Source organism: Salvia hispanica, chromosome 6 (assembly GCF_023119035.1).
Source record: "Salvia hispanica cultivar TCC Black 2014 chromosome 6, UniMelb_Shisp_WGS_1.0, whole genome shotgun sequence".
Taxonomy (NCBI): Eukaryota; Viridiplantae; Streptophyta; class Magnoliopsida; order Lamiales; family Lamiaceae; genus Salvia; species Salvia hispanica.
In genome coordinates this window covers 33,823,570-33,830,803 of record NC_062970.1, presented here as the reverse complement: position 1 = coordinate 33,830,803, position 7,234 = coordinate 33,823,570, and positions in this window count along the sequence as shown.

The window sequence follows — 7,234 nt, the reverse complement described above, 5'->3', positions numbered from 1 at the left end:
ATAATCCATAGATTTTAACTCTTTTATCACGCATCAATCGATTTATTAGAACTATTACACTTAATGGCTAGTGAATATGAAACTGGATCATTACGTATTTCTATATCACATTCAGATTCTTGGAGATATTAGCCACAGTCATCAGAAATACCCAACCTTCATTTTTTATAGAAAACGCCTTAATGGCACTTCTGTAGATGCTTCTTCCACACCTATGTTCAATGACTTTGGCATCATCATTAAGTGGTTGGTCATTCAAATATTGTTAGGCTGTTCAACAATATTTGGCACACTTAATTCTTAAGGAAATGAGGGAAGAAGGTTATACCTTATTTCATTAATGACCGCATTATGAGTGTTAAAACTCCCACTGATTTCACCATTCTCAAAGAATCATATATTTCCAGTTTTCACAATTCTCCTGCTATCAAGGACAATAAAACCTATACCCTTTGGATTTTTCTGGTAACCCATAAAGTAACCACTAACTGTCTAAAATTCAATTTCTTTTCTTGCGAAGAGTATACTCTAGTTTCCGCTGGACAACCCCAAACATGAAGGTGCTGCAACTAGGTTTTTCTATGTGTCCAAAGTTCATAAGGGGTCTTTGGAACAGCCTTAATAGAAACCCGGTTTAATACATAAATAGCCATTCTAAGAGCATAAATTCACAACGATATGAGTAAGGTAGAATTAACATACTTCTAACCATTTCCATGAGAGTTCGGTTTCGTCTCTCAGCAACATCATTCTGCTGAGACGTATTTGGCATAGTGTATTAAGCACAAATGCCATGCTTTTCTAAGTATTTGGCAAAAGGTCCATGTAATTGACTTATTTTAGTGGTACGACCATAAAATTCACCACCTCTATCAGATCGAATAATTTTCACCTTTCTATTTAATTGCCTTTCAACCTCAGTCATAAAATGTTCAACTGTGCCTGAGATTTTTTCTTGCAATAAATAAATCCATAACGCGAAAAAATCGTCAATAAAAGTGATAAGATATTTTTCTCCACCAAAAGTCGAAACATCAAAAGGTCCGCAAATATTTGTATGTATAATTTTATGGAGCTCATTGCTTCTTGTGGCATTTTTACTATTTTGTTTGGTTTGTTTACACTTAATACAATCCACACAAACGGTAATGCTTTGTAAAGTCTACATTCGAATGAATATTATCCTTTGTAAGCCTCTTAATTCTTTCAGTAGAAGTATGATCCAGTTCCTTTATGCCATAAGAATGATAAATTCGAATGAACATTATCCTTTAGACGCTCCTTCGGTTGCAATGTGAGCATGAGATGCACCCATTCCATACTTCTTCATCTTATGCTTCTCCTAGACCAATACGTTTCCCAATTCTTTAAGAGTCCACTAATCTTTTATAGTGAATCAATTTGGAATGGTCCATATTGAGGAGGTAAGGAAATTAGGGTCAATTGGACAAGGAAATCCTCATTCACCTATAATTCTAATTTCAGCTTAGAAGAGATGTTATTTATGTCCATCACATGCTCGTACATAGTCCGAGAACTATTATATTGCATGCTCATGAGATCCTTCATAAGTTTTCCTGCAATAGACTTATATGCAGTTGTGAAGCGATCCTCAACATTCTGCAAACATTCTTTTGCAATGTCAGTCGTTGAGAGACTTTATCTGCAACGAACATTCTAATGAACTGTAAACTTAGTCCTGTTAGATTTTTCCCTAGCATTATGGGTAATCAGCCAACTACTTTGATCATAAAATAATTGGCTTATCATTCAACAGTGTTAGGTCCAAGTCCATTTACTCCAAGAGTGAACTTAAGTTTCTCTTTCCATTCAGAGTAGTTAGTTCCATTAAGTTGGGGAACGTTTGAGGTAAACATACTAGTAGAAAAAAAATGCTTGACATTATAGGAGCAATTAAAAGAATGAATGCTCACATATAAAAGCTTTGAATAATAACACAAACATTAATTTGAAAATCCATATCATGAGGCAATTATGAAAACTCCTTTAGGTAGCCTTCATACAATAATAAAAATCATGCTTTTAATATCCACATATCTCAGTTCAATAATTGAGTACTAATAAATTGGCGTTACCTTTGGGTAATCGACACCAATTTAAATTATTAACTCCATTAGTGTTTATTATGTCGCAAAGACTATTTCCTTTGGGAATCTAGACCTTATAACAAACAAACTATTTAGATAATGAATTGCCACAACAAGCATGATGATTAATTGCATACATAGATTTTCATATTAACTTGATTATAAACTCTTCTCATTTTACCTCACTTTGGTGATTGCAAAATAAACATAATATAATCAAGAATGTATAGCGATTAATTGCTTAAGCAGATTTTCACTTAATTTGATTATATACTATTATTTTACCTCATTTTGGTGATTGTAAAATAAACATAATATAATCAAGAATATATAGAGATTAATTGCTTAAACAAATTTTAATATGAGTTTGATTATAGACTCTCCTTATTTTGCCTCACTTTGGTGATTGCAAAATAAACATAATATAATCAAAATACATGTTAAAACGAGAATTGAATTATGTAATCATTCATTCCACCATTTCGGCAGATTCATAATCATAAAACATTTAATTGAAATCTCAATTCATCTATGCATATATTCAAACTCAATTTATATAAAATATATACACAAACAAAATACCCAAATCAATTTCATATATATAAATAGAACCAAATTAGAAACAATATATTTCAAGCACAATCACCCAAAATGGACAACCTTTACTTGATAATGCAATTAACCAATATAATTCACAAATTTATTAAGCGAACATAGTTAAATAAACTGAATTACCACTCCTTTCACCCACTGTCTCGATGCGCAGGAACAATAATCCGTAGGGACATAATAATGGATACATAATTGTTCAATTGGGTATATGCATTCAATGAAGTCAGCGTAATATACATGAATTGAATCAACTAAATTTGTATTCGTAATCCACTAATACGTCATACATGTATTGAATTCACTGAAAATTGAATTCACAATATGAAATACACAATTAGGGATTACACAGATTCATTCGATTTTTATGCTATCATACGAAATCATCTAATTTAATAACGGGTGCAGTATACATACATATGTGTTTCATGTAATTTCATAATCACACAAAAACAAATTAAAATTAAAAAATTATGGTTTCAATAATACGAAAATACATGAGTTCTCAACCATGCTCTGATACCACATGTTGAACATTATTTATCATCATATATTCAAGAATACATAATTGAATATAAATAAAGCAAGATCTTCGAACATCATGTATTTCACGTATTAACCATAAACTTAATAGGATCGAAAGCTTACCTTCACGATCCATAGCGGAAGCGATTGGGGAAGACTGAGAGAATTTCCTCGGACTTTCTTTGGCGTAGTAGCGCAGCTCCAACTCCAAGGATTTGTTTCTCTCTCTTTCCCTTGTTTATGTGTTCTCTATAATGTGTGTGATTTGATGGGATCACCACACTTGTATATATAGGCAGAGAGAGGACAAACCCTAATTATAAAACGTTAAAAGCCCTTTCCATCAAAGAGACCCAAAATAATTAGTAAATACATTTCTTATTGGTCGAGAATATAATTGATCACAATCAATTAATATACACGTTTTTATTCAATCAATTGGAAACACTAATTGATTACAATCAATTATTTCAATATCAACTATTAAATTAATTGTAATCATGCCATATATATATACTCTCTAATTGAGTAGCCAAATGGAGGCTAATCAAAATGTATATATATATTCTCATTTATTGGTTAGTAATAGGAACGAAGATATTCCTTCTAATTCGACCAATTAATGCCTAGTTAAAATAGACAATATACATTATGGCTAATTAATTGATTGAAGGCCAATAATTAATTAATAGCTAATTAATTAGGGAAAAATGTGTCTTGTACCAAGTTAATGTATTATATTAAAAATCCAATTCAATTTAAGATTCTATCACATGTCACATATGTGAGACACAAAACTTACATTATCTTCCCCACTCTTATCATTGAGAATTTTGGATGAATGGAAGGCAATTTGACTGAAACAAAATAGCGCAAATCGGCAGATAGTTATGTTTCTCTGCATCATCTAATTTGAGGAAAGGTTCTGATCTTGTTTGTGAAGAAATTAATGTCATACAATTTGAAATTACATTTACTTCTTAATGTGTACTGTATTTCTTACTCCATTTCAATTGAAAACATGATTTTTTATGTAGCTTTTAAGTTTTGACCGTGATAAAAAATGGAGAAACGAGCGAGAGGAGAGTTGCGGCGGCGTTTGTTACTGTGTGAATTTGGGATCTGAGAATTGTTGTAGAGAGAGGAATTGAGGATGGTGAATTTGATAAAGAAATGATGGAGAGAAGAAAATTACGTGGAGAGGATGACAAAAAGAGAGCAATGAGAGAAAAATATAGTTGTCGCTCGTTTGTTGCTCACAATTAGGTCCTCGGCATATCAATTCTCTATATTTAGTTATAAACAACTTAATCAATCCTATATAGCATAGTTTTATACCTGACGTAATATTTCCTTTTTATTTATGTATGTCATAATTAAATTCTATATTTTATAACATAAGATATTTATGTAAAAAATTAAATATTAAACAAAAATATAATATATACTCTCTTTGTCTCCTAAAAATAGAAGTTCTTTCATTTTTTGTCCGTCCCCTTAAAAAACTCAATGAAATTTTTATAATGATACCTTGATTCATTCCATTTTTTTAACTTTTAAATAAAAATAGAATAAAATAAGCTTATTAAATAAGAGAGAGAACAAAAAATAGGATTGAAACACAGCAGCCCCTGCTATCCTCAAGACGCAGACTCAATAGAATAAAATGCAGCTTCCATATTTTACTCCTTTTTAATTTTTTATCATTTGTTTTCGGCTGTTTAATGGAATGAGACACTGCTCCATATTTTACTATTTTTCCTGTCGTAAGTTTTAATATTTATAATTTAAGCTTCCTGAATTTACTCCTTTTTATGTTTGATAATTTGTTTTAGTCTGTCAAAGCCTCAAAGGTAGTATAACATTGAAAGCTTTGATGAAATTTTTTACTTATCATATTTTGTAATTTAAAGAAGATTGTAATTTAACTATACGATTTTACTTAATTGATAATCATAGATAGTTTTATAGTATTAAATGAACAAAAATAGTTTTCGAACTGTGCTCCAAAATTTTGTACTACTACTACTTTTCTTTTTCTTTTTGCACTTGTATTTTAATATTTTATATTTTGTTTCTTACTGTTTAGTATTTTTTTTTAGAGTAATGGTCAAAATTGGTCCGGAACATATGGTCATTTTACCTTTTTGGTCCTAAACATTATCTTTTGGATTTTTTGGTTCTGAACATATGAGAATTTGATCATTTTAGTCTTCTGTTAACTTTTTCGTTAAAAACTAACGGTCAACGAATTTAAATCCGATTTTGACCAAATTTAAGTTTTAATTTTGTTTTTTAAATCCTTAATTAAAAAGCCTAACTATTACTGTATTAAAAATATTCTTTTAATTATAATTAGAAATTATGAGAAAATTGATGTAAAACACAAAACACGATTTAGGGTGTAATGCCAAAATTATACCCTAAAACCCAAATCTCAAATTAAACAGTGAAAACGAATAAAACACTCAAATCAAAATACTCAACTAAACCCCATTAATAAAGTTAACAAATTTAGCATCTTTTTAAGAAAAAACAAAAATGGGCATACCTCCATTCCCAGCATTGGCCTGATCCTGGCAAATAGAGAAGGCTATGCTCCTGGTGGAGGCGGCAGCATCAGGCGGCGGCGCCGGAGACGAGAAGGAGAGCATCTTCTGGCCGTCGTCGGGCGGCGGAGGCCAGAGATTGGATCTCCCGAAAGCGTCGGAGGCCATCTTGGGAGAGAAATCAGGCTGAGAAGGCTTGAGTAATTTGTGCGATTTCCAGCAATCCTGAGATGTTTGGTTCACAGATCCATGGGCGTTTTCATCTGAAGGCAGAGAGCCTGCATTTTGCTTGTGGCTCAGCACCCCAAAATCCATTTTTGGTGAGAAAGGAAGGAGTTTATAGGGTTATCCCCACACCACAACATGAGTTCATCTTAAGCAATTTCTGTGTTGAGAATGAAAGAATATTTTAGAGTTTTAATCATAATTTCTAATTATAATTAAAAGAATATTTTTAATAATAGTTAGAGTTTTTAATTAAGGATTTAAAAAACAAAATTAAAACTTAAATTTGGTCAAAATCGAATTTAAATCCGTTGACCGTTAGTTTTTAACGGAAAAGTTAACAGAGGACCAAAATGATCAAATTCTCATATGTTCAAGACCAAAAAATCAAAAAGATAATATTTAGGATAAAAAAGATAAAATGGTCACGTATTCATGACCAATTTTGACATTTACTCTTTTTTTTAAAACATTTGTCGTTTTGTTTCTTATTTTTTTTTATGTATTTGACCACATGAAGTTTCCAATTACAGTAATCTTGTAATGTTGTTTTGTTTACATAAAACGTACGACAAAAAAAAAAGAAGGGAAAAATAGTAAAATATGGAGCAGTGTTTCATTCCATTCAGCAGCCGAAAACAAATGATAAAAAATTAAAAAGGAGTAAAATATTGAGTCTGCGTTTTATTCTATTGAGTCTGCGTTTTGAGGACAGCAGGGGTGCTGAGCACAGCAGACGATCCCTTTCCCTTTCAATCCCACGTTTGCGATATTTTAATTCGATTTTTAAATTTGTGTTATAAACAGAATATCACACTTACATACAAATATAGTACTACCACAATTTCCGAAAATTTGATACAGTTTATTATTTTAGTCCGTCCCTAAAAATTTGATATACTTCACTTTTACTATTTTTGGTAGTGGACTTCAAATTCCACTAACTCATTCCTACTCACATTTTATTATAAAACTAATAGTACTTTAAAAGTAGGACCCACATCCCCAATTTTTTCAACTTACTTTTCATTACATTTCTTAAAACCCTTGTTGGGTCAAAGTGTAGCAAATTTTGGGGGACGGTGGTAGTGACTCTCTGTCCATTACATTTTCCTCAGCTGAAATGTACACTCCGCGAGTTTGGTAATTCAACAACATAAATAATCTGATATGATCAAGTATAAAAAAAAAAGTACTGCAGTGGAGTTTAATCTCTCG